We start from the raw sequence: 9,597 nt of genomic DNA on the forward strand, positions 1-9,597 counted from the left end.
TATTGATTTTTCACAAAGAGGAAGGGAGAGAGATAGAGAGCTTGAAACATCGATGAGAGAGAAACATCCACCAGCTGCCTCTTGCACACCCCCTACTGGGAATGTGCCCACCACCCAGGTACATGCCCTTGACCAGAATCGAACCTGGGACCTTTCAGTCCGCAGACCGACGCTCTACACTGAGCCAAACCGGTTTGGGCTACAAGTAGAATTTTTAAAATGATATACACAGAGAGTATAAAGGTGGTTGCCAGGGGCTAGGGGATGAGGGTATAAGGAGAGGCTGATAAAAGTATATAAAGTTTCACTTATAAGATGAATAAGATCTGAGGATTTAATTTTAACATGGTGACTATAGTTGAAAATACTGTATTATAAAACTGAAACTTGCTAAAACAATAGAACCTAAGTATTTTTTTAATGTTGATTTTTTTTTTTTTTTTTTAGATAGAGATGAGGGGGAGGGAGAGAGAGAGAAACACTGGTCAGTTGCCTCCTACATGCACCCAGATCAGAAACTGAACCTGCAACCTGGGCATGTACCCCAGCCAGGAATCAAACTGGTAATCTTTCCATGCTCAAATAAATTAGCATTTATTAATTTATTAATTAAATGTTATTTAATGTTAAATCATAAAATATATTACAATTATATTTGTCTATTGTATCTCAATATGGCTTAAAATTATTTTAGTTGCAAAAAGTCTGAAAAGCTACTAGAACTAGTAAGTGTGTTTAACAAGGTTGTGGGATACAAGTTGAATGTACATAAACCAACTGTATTTTGTTTTTTTCACAACAAGTGTGCATAAGAACTCAGGTGTTGTGAAAACCACCACTAAATCAAAGCCAAAATGGGAAGGGAAAAGACTTATGTTGGCTCTGTTGTTATTGGGCACCAACCCATAGATTCCTGCAAGTCTGCCACTACTGGCCATCTGGCCCACAAATGTGATGGAATCGACAAAAGAACCGTTGGAAAACTTGAGAAGAAGGTTGCTGAGGTGGGAAAGGGCTCCTTCAAATATGCTTGGGTCTTAGATAAACTGAAAGTGAACATGAGCATAGGATCCCCATTAATATCTCCTGTGGAAATTTGAGACCAGCAAGTATTATGTGACCATCATTTATGCCCCAGGACAGAGACTCAAAAAAAAAAAAATGGAACAGACTAACAAATCTCCAAGGGAAGGTGGATGGGATGAGGGAGAGACTAACCACAAAATTTATATGCATAACCCATGGACACAGATAGTAGTGGGGTGAAGGTCTGGGGAGGGGGGTGGATGCAGGGTAGAGAGGATTAATAGGGGGGAGGAACATCTATACTTTCTACAATAAAGATAAATTTAAAAAACAACAACATCATTAAGTCACACCTCAGGCTTACTGTGCTGTCCTGATTGTTGCTGCTGGTGTTTGTGAATCTGAAGCAGGCATCTCCAAGAATGGGCAGATGTCTGAGCATGCCCTTCTGACTTATACACTGGGTGTGAAACAGCTGACTGTTGTTAACAAATTGGGTTCCACTGAGCCACTCTACAGCCAGTAGTACAAAGACATTGCTAAGGAAGTCAGCACCTACATCAAGAAAATTGGCTACAACCCCTGACACAGTAGCATGTGTGCCATTTTCTGGTTGGAAAGACAACACATTGGAGCCAACTGCTAGTATGTTTGGTTCAAGGGATGGAAAGTCATCTGTAAGAATGGCAATGCCAGTGGGAGCAGCTGCTGGGAGCTCTGGATGGCATCCTGCCACCAACTCATCCACATAACAAGCCCTACATCTACCCATCCAGGATGTCTACAAAACTAGTGGACCAAGTGGAGACTGGTATTCTCAAACCGGCAGGTCACCTTTGCTCCAGTCAATGTTACAACTGAAGTAAAATCTGTTGAAATGCACCATGAAGTTTTGAGTGGGCAATGTGGACTTCAACGTCAAGAAGGTGTCTGTCAAAGAAGTTTGTCATGGCAGTGTGGCTGGTGACAGCAAAAATGACCCACCAAATGGATGCAGCTGGCTTCACAGTTCAGGTGATTATCCTGAACCCTCCAGGCCAAATCAGTGCTGGTTATGCACCTGTGCTGGATTGTCACACAGCTCACATTGCTTGCAGATTTGCTGAGCTGAAGGAGAAGATTGATTATTGTTCTCAGAAAAAGCTGGAAGATGGCCTAAAGTTCTTGAAATCTAGTGATGCTGCTATCGTCAACATCATTCCTAACAAGCCCAAGTGTATCGAGAGCTTCTCTATCCTCTGGGTCATTTGGCTGTTTGTGACTTGAGACAGTTGCTGTGTGTGTCATCAAAGCACTAGACAAGAGGGCTTGCAAAGCAACTAAGTTTGCCCAGAAAACTCAGAAGGCTAACTGAAAATTATCCCCAATACCTGCCACCCCAGTCATAATCATTGGTGGAAGAATGGTCTCAGGGCTGTTTGTCTCAATTGGTCATTTATGGTGTTTTGTTTTGTTTTGTTTTGTTTTGTTTTGTTTTAATACTAGAGGCCTTGTGCATGAAAATCTGTGCACTAGGCGGAGGGTCCTTCAGCCCAACCTGCACCCTCTCCCAGTCTGGGAGCCCTCAGGGAATGTCCAACTGACAACTAAGCCACAGTCTGGCCTCCTTCTGCGGGAGGTGACCGGCTAGCCAATCAAGGATGGTGTCGGTCCTCAAGCAGCTAGCCCCACCCCCATTGGCTCCCATTGCTGCCCCACCACTGGTGGCCTCCCTATGTGGGAAGCAACCAGGGACGTGCTGGATGCGAGTGGCCAGACCCATCCCCTATTACCCCACCACCACCGGTTGCCACCCCCCAATTGCCATCCCCTCTTTCTGCCAACTGGCACCTGCCCTTTGCCATCAGTTGTTTCACCGTTCAGTCGATTTGCATATTTAGGCTTTATTTATATAGGATATTTTTATTGGTTTCAGAAAGGGAGAGAGAGATAGAAACATCAATGATGAGAGAGAATTATTGATCAGCCACCTCCTGCATTTCCCCCACCGGGGATCAAGCCCACAACCCAGGCATGTGCCCTTGACCAGAGTTGAACCTGGGCCGACACTCTATCCCTTGAGCCAAACCAGCCATGGCAGTCATTTAAGTTTAATAGTAAAGACTGGTTAATGATTACAATGCATCATAGAACCTTCATAAGAAGCCCTGGCTGGATAACTAGTGCATTTTTTCAATACGCACTGATCCCAAGGTTGTGGCTCTGATCCCAAGTCAGGGCATATACAAGATTTAACCAATGAATGTGTAAAAAGGTGGAGCAGCAAATGGGTGTTTCTCTCTCCTCACCCCCCCTCTAAAATCAGTAATAAATAAATAAAAAATTAAAAGCCTTCAGAAGGAAAGGAAAATGTTTGTGGGTCATTTAGATTTGTGTAGAGGAGGGGGGAACAGTTTTTAAGTTATTTGTTTTTAAAATCAGTACTTTTCAATGTAAAGAACTTGACCAAAAATCTGTCACAGAATTTTGAAACCCACTTTAAAACAAAGTTTAAATGAGAGAGAAAAAAAAACAATTTTGTTTTCATAAACTATCAGTAAACAATTTTAAAATGAATTAAATTAAGCTGAAGCCGGTTTGGCTCAGTGGTAGAGCGTCAGTCTGTGGACTGAGGGGTCCTGGGTTCGATTCCGGTCAAGGGCATGTACATTGGTTGCGGGCACATCCCCGGTGGGGGATGTGCAGGAGGCAGCTGATCGATGTTTCTCTCTCATCGACATTTCTAGCTCTCTATCTCTCTCCCTTTCTCTCTGTAAAAAATCAATAAAAATATATTTTTAAAAAATTGAATTAAATTAATTCAATTATAATAGCACCATAAGAATAGAATACTTAGGAATAAATTTAACAAAAAAAGTGTAAAAGAAATCAAGTAAACAACATTGCTGAGTGAAATTAAAGAGGGTTTATTTTAAAAATGAGGACATATAAAATGTCATGGGTTGGCTGATTCAATATTGTTAAAATGGCAATTTCCCCAAATTGATGTAAAAGATTTAATGTAATACCTATCAAAATTTCATGGGCTGTTTGTGTGGAAATTAACAACTTATTTCTAAAATTTATATGGAAGTACAAAAAACTTAGAATAGCAAAATAATTTTGAAAAAGAAACTATTGGAGAGCTTTTTTTTTATTTTAAAACTTAGTACAAAGCTAGAATTCTCAAGAAAAAATAAATATTTAGTTGGATAGAAGAGAACAGGAAGTCCAGTAAAAGAGCTGGTCAACTGATTTTCAAGAAAGATGTCAAGTAATTTATTTATTTATTTATTTATTTATTTATTTATTTTAAATGAGCCATCTTTTTTTTAAATATATATTTTATTGATTTTTGTACAGAGTGGAAGGGAGAGAGATAGAGAGTTCGAAACATCAATGAGAGAGTCATCGATCAGCTGCCTCTTGCACACCCCCTATTGGGGATATGCCCGCAACCAAGGTACATGCCCTTGACCGGAATCGAACCCGGAGCCCTTCAGTCCCCATGCCGACGCTCTATCCATTGAGCGAAACCGGTCCTGGCGATGTCAAGTATTATAATTTAATGGGGAAAGAACAGTCCTTTCAGCAATAGATGCTCAGACAATTGGATAAACGCCAAACAAAAAGATGACACTCAACACTTACCTTACAGAAGACATAACAACTTAAAGAAAACATAGGATGAAATCTTTGCAGCCTTGGACTAGTCAAAGAATTCTTATGCATGACTCAATAGGTATGAACAACCTAAAGCAAAAATCAACAAATAGGATTTTATCAAAAATAAAACGTTTGCCGAAGCTGGTTTGGCTCAGTGGTAGAGCGTTGGTCTGCGGACTGAAAGGTCCCAGGTTCGATTCTGGTCAAGGGCATGTACATTGGTTGCGGCCACATCCCCGGTAGGGGGTGTGCAAGAGGCAGCTGGTCGATGTTTCTCTCTCTCATCAATGTTTCTAGCTCTCTATCTCTCTCTCTCTTCCTCTCTGTAAAAAATCAATAAAATATAAAAAAATAAAATAAAAATAAATAAAACGTTTGCTCTTCAAAAGATACAATTAAGAAAATGAAAATACTTGCAAAACATATATCTGATAAAGGACTTGAATCCAGACTTAATAAAGAACTTTTATAATTCAATAATAAGAGAACAAATAACTCCATTAAAAAAAAAAGGAGTAAAATACTTGAATAATTACCTCATCAAAGATAAATAAATGGCAAATAAGTACACAAAAAGATGTTTAATATCATTAGTCATAAGAGGAATGCTAACTAAACCAAAATGAGATACCATTACACACCGACTAGACTGGCTAGCCCAAAAAGGCTAAGTGTTGCTGAAGTCATGGAGAAGCACACACATTGCTAGTGAAATGGAACAGCCATTTTGGAAAACGGGCACTTTGTAAAACGTTAAATACACACTTACTATTTGACTTAGCAATTAAACTCCTAGGTATCTACCCAAGAGAAATGAAAACCTATGCACAAAGACTCGTACACAAGCATTCATAGCAGTACTATTCAGAATAGCCCCCAAACAAGAAACAAGGTCTATCAAGGGCTGAATCAATATAGAAAATGTTGTGTATCTGTAGATTGAGTATTACTCACAATAAAAGCATTGCACTAAATGGAAGGAGGCTGACACAAAAAACTACATATCGTATTATTCCATTTACATGAAAATTTTGGAAAAGACTAAACAGTAGAGACAGAAAAATCAGGGGTTGCCTAAGGCTGGTGATGAGAAAAGAGATGGATTACAATTGGGCATAAGGGAACATTTTTGTGGTGATGAAAGTGTTCTAAAACTGAATTGTGGTGATGGTTGTAAATTTCAACAAAGTTTACACTTAAACTGCATGAATTTTATGGTGTTTAAATTAAACCTCAATAAAAATGTTTTAAACAAAACAAAACGGAAACCCATTGGCATCCTCCTAACATCCTTTTTGACTCATCTTTGAATTATGTGGTGCCTGCACAACTCTGTGGTAAATTCTCCTTGAGTGCTCTTCTCTACACCCTCTGAGGCCTTATAGGAGACCCAAGGCAGACATTGTAGCAAAGCAATTCCCACCTTGGGGCAGGATCGATCTTCTTTCTCCTGGCAGAGGTAGCAGGAGAAAACTAACCAACAGGAGGATGGATAGAAGAGCATGATCAGGCTGGTGAAGACCTTAAAAGCATATCTTAACCTTTCATCATTCTTCTATCTAATACTTTGTAGTCTTCCCTGTGAAAAATTATTACTGTGGCTATAAAATAATGAGTATTATAGCAAGGTCCTTGTTGTCATGGAGCTAATGTTCTAGTGGTGTGAAACAGATGGATGGATGGATGCATGGATGGATGGATGGATGGATGGATGGATTTTTAATTGTTTTGATTGATTGGTTGATTAATTGATTGATTGATTGATTGACTTTAAACTATATTTTTATTGATTTCAAAGAGGAAGGGAGAGAGAAATAAAAACACCAATGAGAGAGAATCATTGATCAGCCGCCTCCTGCACACCCACTACTGAGGATTGAGCCCACAACCTGGGCATGTGCCTTTGACCAGAATTGAACCCCGGACTCTTCAGTCTGTAGGCCAATACTCTATCCACAGAACCAAACTGTCTAGGACTCTAGGGCTATTTATTTTTTGTTCATCCTCATCTGAGGATATTTTTTCCATTGATTTTTAGAGAGAGTGAGAAAGGAGGGAGGGAGGGAAACAGAAAGAAAGTAGGATCAATGTGAGAGAGACGCATCGATTGGTTGCCTCCTGCATGAACCCTGACCCCAATGGGAATAAAACCTACAACCTAGGTATGTGCCCTTGACAGGAAATAAAATCTGAGACCCTTTGATGTGCAAGCTAACACTCTAACCACTAAGCACACCAGCATTTTAAGTAATAAAGAAACACCTTAATTACTCTGAAGAGAGTTAAAAGGGCAATATCAGGGAACGGCTGAACCAAACTCTAGGGGGAGGAGCATCCTACATACACACCTTTTTTCCTTTACTGTCTCTCACCCCTGAAGTCCTTCTATTCCCTCTTAGCTTAAAACTCAGGGTCAACAAATGTAATCAGGCCCAGTAAACTCCCTGGATCACCTTAGTTCTGTCACCATACTGTGGTGGAAAACCACAACCCCACTTAAATCCAACTTTTCATCTACATCAGTCTGATTTTAAACCTGTCACCAGGAACCTAACGAGACACTTACTGTTTCCCAGCTAACAGCCGACATCTCCCTGGCCCACTCACTTGCCTACATTCTATTTATACATTCCTATATTCACTTTCTGGTCCTCTCTTTTCCCTCATCCTCACTTTCCACTGGTGATGGCTCCTCTTTCCTCACTGAGAAAACTAAAGAACCAGAAGAGAACTTCAAGTCACTCTTATCACATCCATGTGTCCATACTGGTGTACCCCTTAGACCTTACCTCCAGTCTGTCATGAGGCACTCTGAGTGCTCCAACATAAAAGCTTTTGCTTGCAATTTGGATCCCACCCTCTTGCAGATTCAAGAGCGTAAGATCAGTCACTTCTCCTTTTCTGTCCTACATCTTGAATTTCTCTTCTCCTGGACCTTTCCCACTAGTATGCAAACAAATCATTCCAAGCACTTTATTGTTGTTGTTAATCCTCGCCTGAGGATATTTTTCCATTGATTTTTAGGGAGAGTGGAAGAGAAAGGGAAAGACAGAAACATTGATGTGACAGAAACACATTGATTGGTTGCCTCCTTCAGGAACCCTGACTAGGGCCTAGGAGGGGGAGGAGACTGCAACCGGGGTACATGCCCTTGACCAGAATCAAACCTGGCACCCGTCAGTCCACAGGCTGACTCTCTACCCACTAAGCCGAACCAGCGAGGGCCATTTCAAGCTCTCTAAAGACAAGTAAAACTCTCCCCTTGACTCTATTTTGCTCCTTTGGTTACCATTTTACTTCTCTAACCCATTGTAACCAAACAGTTGTCTAAACTATCCGTTTTTAATCCCTTTTCCCCTATTCTCTCTCAAATTCCCTTCAATCTAGCCTTTGTGCTACCATTGATCTGAAACTGGTCTTTTCATGGTCAACAAACCAAACCCAAGTAAAACCCTACCAGGAAGGAGAATGAGCCCTGGCCGGCTTAGCTCAGTGGATAGAACATTGACCTGCGTACTGAAGGGTCCTGGGTTCAATTCTGGTCAGGGGCATATGCCTGGGTTGTAGGCTCGATCTCCAGTGGAGGACGTGCAGGAGGCAGCCGATGAATGATTCTCTCTCATCATTGACATTTCTATCTCTCTTTCTCTTTCCCTTCCTCTCTGAAGTCAATAAAAATACATTTAAAAAGAAAGGGAAATGAATGAGGCAGCTGTGAGTAAAAGAAAAGGACAGTATCTGTGAACCTTGAATTAATAGCAGTTGGCTTGACTACCTGTACCATAGAATGCATTCGATAATTTGTCTTCTTTTCCTCCATTTGGACCATACATCCTTTCCCTACATTTTCCTTATTTTCTCTGAAATCTACTATTGCCCAGCTTTTTGAAGCAGTCTGAATGTCAGATTAACTGTTGATCATATAGGCAAAAAAGAAAGTAAAACGAAATCATAGCAGTGAGTGAGAAAGCTTTCATTTATTGTTTTATCTCTAAAATCAATGTGAAACCTCAGAAATCTAAAAGTCTCTTTAACTCAACCAGGAATAATTAAAGAATTGCCTCCAAACTATCTCTATTCTAAGATAAATTAAGTTGTCATTTGAGATAATTCTGCAGCTATCCTTTTTTTATTAGCAGCCTTGCCAGGAATTTTACATATTAACCTCAGGCAGCTTGGAAAGTCTGGCTGGGGTAGGCTGCTTGCTGATCTTTTTAGTAGGGACAACTCCTTTTTTGAGCAAGGTGGGTTTTACTGGGGACCAAATGAGGTGACATTTGACAATTGTTCCGGTCAGCTGGTTAATATAGGAAATCTCAGTGAAAATAGTGCAAGTCAGTACTTAGCAAAATGCAAGTCACAACCCATCTGTGGGTGATGAAATTAACTTGGTGGGTTGACCAATTTCTAAAAGATGAATATAACAGAAACTATCAAAGTTCATACACATACTCAAGGTTGACATAGTTCGTGAGACTTTACATTTTTAAAATTTTTATTTATTGTTGACTATATCGCAGGTGTTCACTACTTTCCTCTCCTTTGCTCTCCCATTACCCAGTCCCCATCCTACCCCAGACCTTCCCCTTAACCCATTGTCTGTGTCCATGGGTTAAGCATATTTATAAGTTCTTTGGTTAATCTCTTCCCATCTCCTCCATTGCCCTCCTCTCTGACATCTGTGGTTCTGCTCCATGCATCCATGCCTCAGGACTTAGTTCATTCCTCAGTTTATTTTGTTCATTAGATTCACAGATAAAGTGAGATCATGTGATATTTGTCTTTCTCTAACTGGTTTATTTCATTTAGCATAATGATCTCCAGGCCTATCCATGCAGTCACAAAGGGTAAGAATTTCTTCTTAATAGCCACATGGTATTCCATTGTGTAAATGTACTACAGATTTTTTTTAAATAGATTTTATTG

The 9,597-nt window shown here is 40.2% G+C and overlaps 1 pseudogene; it reads left to right on the plus strand.

Moving 5' to 3' along the window:
* Positions 1-839: 839 nt before the first annotated feature.
* On the plus strand, positions 840-2,437 carry LOC118724412 (annotated as a pseudogene).
* Positions 2,438-9,597: the final 7,160 nt, after the last annotated feature.

The sequence above is a fragment of the Pipistrellus kuhlii genome, unplaced genomic scaffold, assembly GCF_014108245.1.
Source record: "Pipistrellus kuhlii isolate mPipKuh1 unplaced genomic scaffold, mPipKuh1.p scaffold_m20_p_2, whole genome shotgun sequence".
NCBI classification, from domain to species: Eukaryota; Metazoa; Chordata; class Mammalia; order Chiroptera; family Vespertilionidae; genus Pipistrellus; species Pipistrellus kuhlii.